The sequence below is a fragment of the Arachis ipaensis genome, chromosome B5 (genome assembly GCF_059453495.1).
Source record: "Arachis ipaensis isolate K30076 ecotype BB chromosome B5, ASM5945349v1, whole genome shotgun sequence".
NCBI lineage: Eukaryota > Viridiplantae > Streptophyta > Magnoliopsida > Fabales > Fabaceae > Arachis > Arachis ipaensis.
This window is the reverse complement of record NC_142440.1, coordinates 51407853-51418992: the sequence shown is the minus strand read 5'-3', so window position 1 is coordinate 51418992 and position 11140 is coordinate 51407853. Positions and strand designations below refer to the sequence as shown.

Genomic DNA, 11140 nt, shown 5'->3' with positions numbered 1-11140 from the left:
CGTCGGAATAGGACCATTGTCCTATTGCACACTGTCACTACACCCAACATTCGTAAGTTTAAATCTCGTCACAGTCATCCCTTCCCAGATCCTACTCAGAATACCACAGACAAGGTTTAGACTTTTCGGATCTCAGGAATGCTACAAATGGTTCTAGCCTATACCACGAAGGTTCTAATCTCAGATTCAGATGCTCTGTTGTCAGGAGAGATGATGTGAATCGTTGATTAGAGGCCCAAAAGAATATACTCCGGCTGTCGTCCAATGACTACGTTGAACATCATGTAGACCACTTTGTGGTTGTCAGGCACGCGATCTTGGCTAAGCGAGTAACGAATATTGGGTGATTGTCACGGGTCACCCCTTCATTCTGACTTAACTGAATTAAGAACAAGAGTGTATCTTGGAGAAGAAGTAGGCATGAATTGAATAGAAAATAGTAGTAATTGCATTAATTCATGAAGAACAGCAGAGCTCCATACCTTAACCTATGGGGTGTAGAAACTCCACCGTAGAAAATACATAAGTGAAAAGAGGTCTAGGCATGGCCGTGAGGCCAGCCTCCAAACGTGAACACACAAGTTCCAAAGATAGAAACTGTAAAATAAACCTCTAAAAGTCATTTTTATACTAAAACTGGTAACTTAGGTTTACAGAAAATGAGTAACTAAGTGCAGATAGTGCAAAAATCCACTTTCGGGACCCACTTAGTGTGTGCTTGGGCTGAGCATTGAAGCATTTTCGTGCTTAGGCTGTTCCTGGAGTTAAACGCCAGCTTTGGTGCCAGTTTGGGCGTTTAACTCCAATTCTGGTGCCAGTTTGGGCGTTTTACGCCAAGATGTTTTAGGCTGTCTTTGAACACCAGTTTGGGCCATCAAATCTCGGGTAAAGTATGAACTATTATATATGGCTGAAAAGCCTAGGATGTCTAGTTTCCAACGCAATTGAGAGCGCACCAATTAGAATTCTGTAGCTCTAGAAAATTTACTTCGAGTGCAGGGAGGTCAGAATCCAACAGCATCTGCAGTCCTTCTTCAGCCTCTGAATCAGATTTTTGCTCAGGTCCCTCAATTTCAGCCAGAAAATACCTGAAATCACAGGAAAACATACAAACTCATAGTAAAGTCCAGAAATTTGATTTTTGAATAAAACTAATAAAAATATAATAAAAAGTAATTAAAACATACTAAAAACTATGTAAAAACAATGCCAAAAAGGGTATAAATTATCCGCTCATCACAACACCAAACTTAAATTGTTGCTTGTCCCCAAGCAACTGAAAAAAAAAACAGGATAAAAAGAAGAGAATATACAATGAATTTCAAACTTATAAATAAAAATTAGTTTCAATTAAATGAGCGGGACTTGTAGCCATTTTGCTTCTGAATAGTTTTGGCATCTCACTTTATCCTTTGAAGTTCGGAATGATTGGTGTCTATAGGAACTCAGAATTTAGATAGTGTTATTGATTCTCCTAGTTCAGTATGTTGATTCTTGAACACAGCTACTTTATGAGTCTTGGCCGTGACCCTAAGCATTTTGTTTTCCAGTATTACCACCAGATACATAAATGCCACAGACACATAACTGGGTGAACCTTTTCAGATTGTGACTCAGCTTTGCTAGAGTCCCCAGTTAGAGGTGTCCAGAGCTCTTAAGCACACTCTTTTTGCTTTGGACCACGACTTTAACCGCTCAGTCTCAAGCTTTTCACTTGACACCTTCACGCCACAAGCACATGGTTAGGGACATCTTGGATTAGCTGCTTAGGCCAGGATTTTATTCCTTTGGGCCCTCCTATCAATTAATGCTCAAAGCCTTGGATCCTTTTTTTTTTACCCTTGCCTTTTGGTTTAATGGGCTATTGACTTTTTCTGCTTGCTTTTTCTTTTTTTTTATATTTTTTTATTTTTTTTGACACTTTTTTTTCGCAAGCTTTGTCTATTCACTACTTTTTCTTGCTTCAAGAATTAATTTTCTGATTTTTCAGATCACCAATAACATTTCTCTTTTTCTTTATTGTTTCAAGAGCCAACAATTTTAACATTCATAAACAACAAATTCAAAAATATGCACTATTCAAGCATTCATTCAGAAAATAAAAGGTATTGCCACCACATCAAAATAATTAAACTAATTTCAAGATAGAATTTGAAATTCATGTACTTCTAGTTCTTTTGCAATTAAAAACATTTTTCATTTAAGAAAGGTGATGGATTCATAGCTTTAAGACATAGACACTAGACACTAATGATCATGTAATAAAGACACAAACATAGACAAGACATAAAGCATAGGAAACAAAAAACAGAAAAATAAGAACAAGAAAATTAAAGAACGGGTCCACCTTAGTGATGGCGGCTAGTTCTTCCTCTTGAAGATCTTATGGAGTGCTTGAGCTCCTCTATGTCTCTTCCTTGCCTTTGTTGTTCCTCCCTCATGGATCTTTGGTCTTCTCTAATTTCATGGAGGAGGATGGAATGCTCTTGGTGCTCCATCCTTAGTTGTCCCATGTTGGAACTTAATTCTCCTAGGGAGGTGTTGATTTGCTCCCAATAGTTTTGTGGAGGAAAGTGTATCCCTTGAGGCATCTCAGGGATTTCATGATGAGGAATTTCCTCATGCTTTTGTTGAGGTCCATGAGTGCGCTCCTTTGTTTGCTCCATCCTTCTCTTAGTGATGGGTTTGTCCTCTTCAATGAGGATATCTTCCTCTATGAAAATTCCAGCTGAATTGCATAGGTGACAAATGAGATGAGGGAAGGCTAACCTTGCCAAAGTAGAGGACTTGTCTGCCACCTTGTAGAGTTCTAGGGATATGATCTCATGAACTTCTACTTCCTCTCCATTTATGATATTATGGATCATGATGGCCTGGTCTACAGTAACTTCAAACTGGTTGCTAGTAGGAATGATAGAGCGTTGGATGAACTCCAACCATCCCCTAGCCACAGGTTTGAGGTCAAGCCTTCTTAGTTGAACCGGCTTGCCTCTTGAATCTCTCTTCCATTGAGCGCCTTGATGCCACGGCATTTTGTCCAGTTTCACTAACCCTTTTCTTTACTGTTTTAGGGTAGTTTCATGCATTTTCTTAGGAAATAAGCAAGTTTTGGGTAGAATTTCACTTACATCTTGATTCAAGCAAACATTGTGAATTTTATATGATTTCATGAGAATTATGCATGAATTTAATGACAAACTCATAACTTGGATTAAAGCTTTGATGCACTTTCTTTGCTTGATTTCAGGACAAAGGAGGCAAGGAAAAGCCACGTTAGTAGCCACGTTAGTCTAACTAACGTGACCACTAACGTGGAATGGGAGCTAGCTTGCAACGTTAATGAGAAAAGTGATCGCCAATAACGTCTTCAAAGCAATCATAGCCCACGTTAAATACCACATTAACTACATTAACGTGGTAGTTAACGTGGAGGAAAAGAAAGCTCCAAGCGTTAGTGGTAAAAGTGAGTGCCACTAACACTCCAAAAAGGGCAATTGGCCATGTTAAGAGTCACGTTAACTCAGTTAACGTGAACTCTAACGTAGAAGAGAAAGATAATGCCAACGTTAGTGACACTCACCTTTGTCACTAACGTTGGACTAAGCCCATATTGGCTACGTTAAGAGCCACGTTAACTTAGTTAACATGAACTTTAACATGGAAGGAGCAAGGAATCGCCAACGTTAGTGACACTCACCTTTGTCACTAACGTTGGACTAAGCCACTATGAGCCACGTTAGTTGCCACGTTAATTACATTAACGTGGAAGCTAACATGGAGGAAAGGGATGATGAGCCAACGTTAGTGACACTCACCTTTGTCACTAATGTTGGAGATGGCAATCAACACCACGTTAGTGGTCATGTTAATGTAATTAATGTGAGGCACTAACGTGGGAAAGGGGCATTTTAGAGCATTAGTGAAAAAGGTAAGTGTCACTAACGCTCCCGAAGATTTGGTAAGCCTACGTTAAAGGTCACATTAACTATACTAACATGAACTCTAACATAGGGAGAAAGGGGTACTCTCAACGTTATTGGGAAAGGTAAACCCCAGTAACGTTTGCGAAGGGCCAAGAGGCAACGTTAGTGGTCACGTTTGTGCCACTAACGTTGAAGTTAACATGGACCATTTTGGGTTAGGAACGTTAGTGAAAAAGATGATTGTCACTAACGTTCTCGACCCCACATTTTCACTTAACATTAACACCACTAATGCCTTAAGCTAAAGTCCATGCCTACTGCAAACTTTCTCTGCAAGTGAAGCTGAGCCCACTAAAGATGATAACTGCTTCAACTCAAGATCAAAAGGCCCATATCCAAGACTTGAAGAGCCAACTAGAAGATCAGAAGAGTAGTATAAATAGGAGTAGTTTTGAACTAGAGAAGAAATTTTGGATTGGGAGAACTACTTTCTATATAATTTTACTTTCTCTGCAACTTCTAGTTTTACTTTCAGAATGCACTCTCCATCTTTGTTTTGCATTCCCAGAGCCATGAACAACTAAACCCCTTTCATTGGGTTAGGGAGCTCTGTTGTAATTTGATAGATCAACAATAGTTTTCATTATTCTTCTTCTTTCTTTTCTCTTGATTTTACTAGAAAGCTTTCAATCTTCATCCAATTGGGTAGTTATCTTGGAAAAGAAGCTATTCATACTTGGATGTCTTCAGAACCTTGGAAGAGGAATGAAGAGATCATGCTAGAAATGCTTTCTCATGTTGGACCAAATTGGGGTCTGGATGGATATAGTGACATATAATCCTACCAACACTTTGATTTGGAAATACATGTGGTATAATCAGTGACCATACTTCATCTCTTCTCATGAGCAATTGGACCAAAGAATTGGCTATTGATCAAGATTTGAGAGATTGAATTACCAAGGAATTGGAGTTTAATCACTTAAGATTGCCAAGGAGATCAATGAATGCATTGATTGAGGAAGAGATGAAAATGAACTTGATCCGGAGAATGCAACATCTCCTAAGCCCAATGAATCCCCCATTTTTGATCTTACCCATTCTCTTTAATTTCTGCAATTTACTTTCATGCTAAATTCCCCATTCCCCATTTAAGATTCTGCAATTTACTTTCCGTCATTTATGTTCAGCTCTTTATTCCCAGCATTTACATTTTCTGCTATTTACTTTCCGCCATTTAATTTCTTGCAACTTTCACATCAAATTCTGCTTAGCTTGACTAGAACATTCCTCTAATTAAAGTTGATTGACCAATCAATCCCTGTGGGATTCGACCTCACTCTATTGTGAGTTTTTACTTGACGACAATTCGGTATACTTACTGAGGGAAATTGTTGAGAGACAAGTTTCTGTGCATCAAGTTTATGGCGCCGTTGCCGGGGATTGATTTTGTATCAACAATGATTAAATTGGTGGATAACTAGATTGAGCATTTTTCTTTCTTTTGTTTGATTTACATTCATTTGAGTAATTTACTTTCAGTTTTAGTTATTTCCTTCCCTTTACCCTTTAGCCGTTTGTGGTGTTATCTACGCATTTTTTTTACTATTTAGTTCACTGACCCACTAACTGTTTGATATATTTCATCACTCACACTAATAGCATTTCTAACAAGAATACTCTCTGCATCTACCCCCTTCTTACTTTTTCCTTGTTGGTTGTATGACAGGTAGAAGAAGCGGGGCTTCAACTTCTTTTGATTCTGAACCTGAGAGAACCTTCCTTAGATTAAGTAGGGAAGCAAGAGGAAAGAGAGTAGCTGGTACGGAGGAAGAAGAGGAGTATTTTGAACCAGACATGGATGAGAATATGGAGAACCATCATGAAAAAGAGGCTCACAACCATGGCATAAAAGGCCCAGTGCATCATACTGGGCAAGAGAGAAGAGTTCTGGGATCTTACATCAATCCAAACCCATGAAACTGTGGAAGTAGCATCCAAAAGCCAACCATACATGCCAACAACTTTGAACTAAAGCCACAGCTCATCACCCTTGTTCAGAACAACTGTTCATTCGAAGGAAGTGTTTAAGAAGATCCCAATCAACATCTAACCACCTTCCTGAGCATATGTGACACTGTGAAGTCTAATGGTGTTCATCCTGATACCTACCGACTACTTCTATTCCCCTTCTCACTCAAGGACAAGGCATCTAAATGGCTGGAATCCTTTCCGAATGAGAGTTTAACAACCTGGGAAGATGTGGTGAACAAGTTCTTGGCGATATTTTATCCTCCTCAAAGAATCAACAGGTTGAGAGCTGAAGTTCAAACTTCCAGGCAACAAGATGGTGAGACTCTATATGAAGCATGGGAGAGGTTTAAGGATCTGACAAGAAGGTGCCCACCAGATATGTTGAATGAATGGGTGCATTTACACATTTTCTATGAAGGTCTTTCTTATGAATCAAAGAAGACAGTAGACAACTCATCCGGGAGATCTCTGAACAAGAAGAAGACCATTGAAGAAGCCATAGATGTCATTGAGACTGTAGCTGAGAATGACTACTTCTATGCTTCTGAAAAGGGCAACACTAGAGGAGTAATGGAGCTAAACAATGTGGATGAACTGCTAGCTCAAAACAAGATGATCACCAAGCAGCTGGCTGACCTTACCAAGAAGATGGAGAGGAGTCAAGTAGCAGTAATCACCACCTCAACAGCAGCTCAAGAAGGAGTGATCAGGAACAAGCCAACTACATTGGAAATCCACCTAGGCAGAACCATGACCCATACTCCAAGACTTACAATCCTGGTTGGAGGAACCACCCAAACTTTGGGTGGGGAAATCAACAAGACCAAGGCCAAGATCAGAGACGCCACAACCCCAACAACAATGCAGCTCACCAACATTCCACACAGAGATCATATCAGCACCCACTTAACAACACACCTCAACATCCATACCAAAGCCAAAATGGCCCTTCTCATCCCTCCAATCTCAACTCACCATCATCGGAAGAAAGACTATCAAGGATTGAGACTCTACTTGAAGGCATATGCAAAGAGATTCAAGATAACAAGGTTTTCAAAGAGGAGGTGCGAGCTAATCTCAAAAACCAGGGAGACACCATTTAGAGGCTGGAATTTCAAGTGGGACCTCTCTGAAAAGATTCCCAAACCTACTGATAGCTTCCCAAGTAACACAGAGAAGAACCCGAGAGGTGAAGCAAAGAAGGTCAGATGGGAAGATTGCAAGATGGTCACTATAAGTGATAAAGGGAATGAGGAAGAGCCGAACAAACTATTAGAACAACCTGGAGATACATCAATAGAGAAACAAGAAGAGGATCACCAAGAAACCAAAATTTCACAGAAGGAGCTGCTAAGACTCTATGCACCCTTTTCCCAAAAACTCAAGGGTAGTGTAAAAAAGAGAATATACTCAAGGTTTCTTGACATGTTTGCATCTCTCCATGTAAACATACCATTCATCAAGGCCCTCCAACAAATGCCCTCATACATTAAGTATATGAAGGAGCTGCTGACCAGGAAAAGCTCACTCAAAGGAGGGCAAACAATAGTGATGAATAAGGAGTGCAGTGCTCTCATTCAACCAGAGATGCCTACAAAAAGGAAGGACCCAGGGAGTTTTCACATCCCCTGTGCCATAGGAGAAACAATGTTTGACAAAGGACTCTGTGACCTAGGAGCAAGCATCAACAGAATGCCCTTATCCCTTATAAAGAAGCTGCAGATCAATGAGCTAATGCCCATAGACGTAGTCATCAGGCTAGCTGACAAAACTCAAAAACAAGCAGTAGGAGTGGTTGAAAACGTGTTGGTAAAGGTTGGGAACTACTTCCTTCCTACAGACTTTGTCATATTGGAAATGGAAGAGAGTCACCTTCACCCAATCATATTGGGAAGACCATTCCTAGCTACAGCCAGAGCGCTCATAGATGTTGAGCGAGGAGAGCTAATATTGAGGATACATGACGAACAACTCGCATTCAATGTCTTCAAACCCTCACAAGAAGCAGATCAGGAAAGCAAGGAACCAAGGAAAGAGCACGACAAAGCACTGGTGGAAGAAACAAGCATTGAATCACAGGGAATCCCTTTGGTTGATGAACAAGATAATCAGCAGTTGTCACAGCTCAAGGAAAATCAGGAGGAACCTAAACCACCAGAGTCATATGAGACCAGCAACAACATTTCCTTGAAAGAAGAGGCCACAAAGAGTAGGGCAACATCAAAAGGAACAAAGAAGAAGGCACCAAGGGGATGGAGGAACAAGAAGATCCCTACAGAGGATTTCTCTCCAGGGAATAAAGTGATCTCAACTTACTTCCTAGATATCCCACCTCATCTCCCCACCATCCCATCTCAGCTACCTAAGGTTTTCACCATCAACAAAGTTCTCTCCCTAGAGCATGTAGAGATCCTTGATGAAGCCAATGTATATAGGTTTACTGTAAGAGGGGAAGATCTGAAGCATTACCAACCACCCTGACAAAGGGCAGAACATCAAGCTAGTGACGCTAAAGAAGCGCTTCATGGGAGGCAACCCATGTTTTATATGCTTTTAAAAGTAGTTAATAATGTAAGGGTCATGAAGTCCAAATCAACTCTGACATATACTTGAATTAATCCTTTTATGCAACATATAGTGAAAAATAAGTTTGGTGTTCAAGGCACACTAAGAGAACATGAATGCAATTCATATCATGTCACTCTTATAACCTTGAACAATTCCTTTTACTCCACATGGCCAAAAACTAAGTTTGGTGTCACCAATGTTGCATACATGGACAATCAATTAATCAGTTGGTTTGTACTTATGAATAGCACTTAGTCAGTTAACAATAAAAAAAATTTTAAAATGTAGTTACTCTTTCTTTTCTTTTAAATTTTGGCACCACTTTCCAAAAATTCATTAATCACATCCCTTTATTTGTAGGAGAATTGATGGGACAATTGAAGAAGGAGGATTCGGCCACTACAAAAGGAGAAGTACTATACACGTGTTTTCAAGGGGGATGCATTGGGAAATGTTGCCATGCAACATTGGAAGAGTGACACACTTGGAAATCGAACCAACCCCCCTTCATAAAGTTGATGATCCTTGTGCTCATCCCATGCTAAACCCCATCTGTTCATCACACAACCACTCCATCAATCCACACCTTTCATTCACTCACCATCTCCCTATATAAAGTGGTTCCTAGTCCGTACTCCCTTTCACATTCCAATTTCCATCCTCTACACTTCCCACTTTCAACACTCAACTCTTCTTACCCCATCAGAAACACTCTCACTCACACCCTTCATTACACCCCATCTTAACCAGCCGAAGCCAATTATCCACACCCTTTACACCTTCACATATCAACAAATACTTATGGCATCATCAAGCTCTAAGAGAAGAAACGGGAAGGAGCCTATGGAGCAACGCCCTTTTGATGAGAAAAAATTCAAAACCTTTTACCATGCACTACAATATGGATGGATGGTTGATAAGGAGATCATATATGAGCTAGGCTTTCAAGTCAGAAAAACTGAGTGCCCCGAAATCACAGAGAAGGTGGAGAAGAGAAGATGGGAGCTCCTTACTGATCCAGTCATAAAAGTAAATGCAACTCTTGTAAGAGAGTTTTATGCAAATGCAGTCAGGTATGATAAGGCAAATGACTCCTATATAAGCTTCGTGAGAGGGGTAACCGTGGACTTCAGCCCCATGAGCATCATGAGGGCATTAATGCTACGAGCCATACCCTTTGCAGAAGAAAGCTATAACTCCAGAATAGATGGCAGCCCCAATCATGACCAGATTGTAAAGATATATGTGTGCAAGAAGCTGATTGGGTATGAGATCCTCAGGGGAAACCCAAGTTCATCAAGAGAGGGGACCTCACCCCTGAGGCAAAGGGGTGGTTTGAAATTGTAAGGAGATCCATCCTTCCTGCCGGGAATAACTTTGAGGTGAATCTTAAGAGAGCAACAATGGTGCAATGTATACTTAAAGGGGGAGAGATCAAGGTCCATGAACTTATAGCTCAAGGTATTAGGAAGATGGATAAAAAGAGCGATTCTGGAGGAAGGTTAGGCTACCCAAGCACTATTTTTCGTCTGTGTGACAGGGCTGGGGTGGTGTTCGAAGATGAGGACCCCGAGTGAATAAAAGTGGGCATCCCAATTACTGTCCGACGGATGCATGCGGTTGCATCTCCCCTACCTCAACGAAAGCCAAGAAAGAGGCCAGCCTATCAAGTAGTAGAAGGACAAAACTTAGAGGAGCAAGCCCCTTTAGACATGCACCAGCTACAGGGAGCCATTGATGGCTTATCTAGACAATACTTGGAAAATCAAGGGGCACAGAAAGAGTTACAACTACAGTTGGTAAGCCGTCAAGAAGAATTACTTTCTGGATGGATGAATCAACAGAGGGAATGGCAAAAGCAATTGATGGAGCAGCAACTGGAACAAGGGAAACATTGGGGTAAATCCTTCCACAGGATAGAGCAAAGGCAAGATCAACAACAAGAAGCCATCCAAAAGCTAATCAACATCCAAGCACATCAAGGTGCACACATACTTGAAATGCATCGGAAACAACTGGAACAGGCAGAACTCTTTGACGAATAAAGAGCGTTTGCATAAAGAGTTTACATGAATGAGACTGAACATCATGTAAACACTCAAGCCAGGCTCGGGTACTTAGTTGGACAACTGCTTGTACTGCACCTGGGAATCACAAGATATGAAGAAGTAAATGATGAATTAGCGCGAGAGGAAAGAGAGAGGGTAGAAAAGAGTCATGAATCAGTAAGGAAGGCACTTGAGGAGTGGAAGAAAGCCAGACTAGCACGGATATGAGGAAACACAAGTGGACACAAAGAGGACAAACAAGAGGGAGAGCATGAGCACCCCCATGAGTAAAAGGTGGTGGAGTTCCCTCTTTGTTCCATCTTTTTCAAAGCTTTAAATAAGGAAAATCATATATGAAATAGAACATGTTTCCATGGTAGTTTAGGATTTTAAATTCTGCCTTTAAGTTGTCATTGCTTAGGTCTATGCTTGCTAGTCTAATGTCACTGCTGCATCTTTGATGTGCGGAAAACGATCCGACACAAAACTCACCGGCAAGTGCACCGGGTCGCATCAAGTAATAATAACTCACATGAGTGAGGTCGATCCCACAGGGATTGAAGGATT

The 11140-nt window shown here is 40.7% G+C and overlaps 1 non-coding gene across 1 annotated transcript; it reads right to left on the bottom strand.

Moving 5' to 3' along the window:
* Positions 1-6233: 6233 nt before the first annotated feature.
* On the bottom strand, positions 6234-6340 carry LOC148564157 (small nucleolar RNA R71). The gene has a single exon (XR_015884959.1). It is a non-coding gene; the product is annotated as a small nucleolar RNA R71 (small nucleolar RNA).
* Between the last annotated feature and the right edge of the window lie 4800 nt (positions 6341-11140).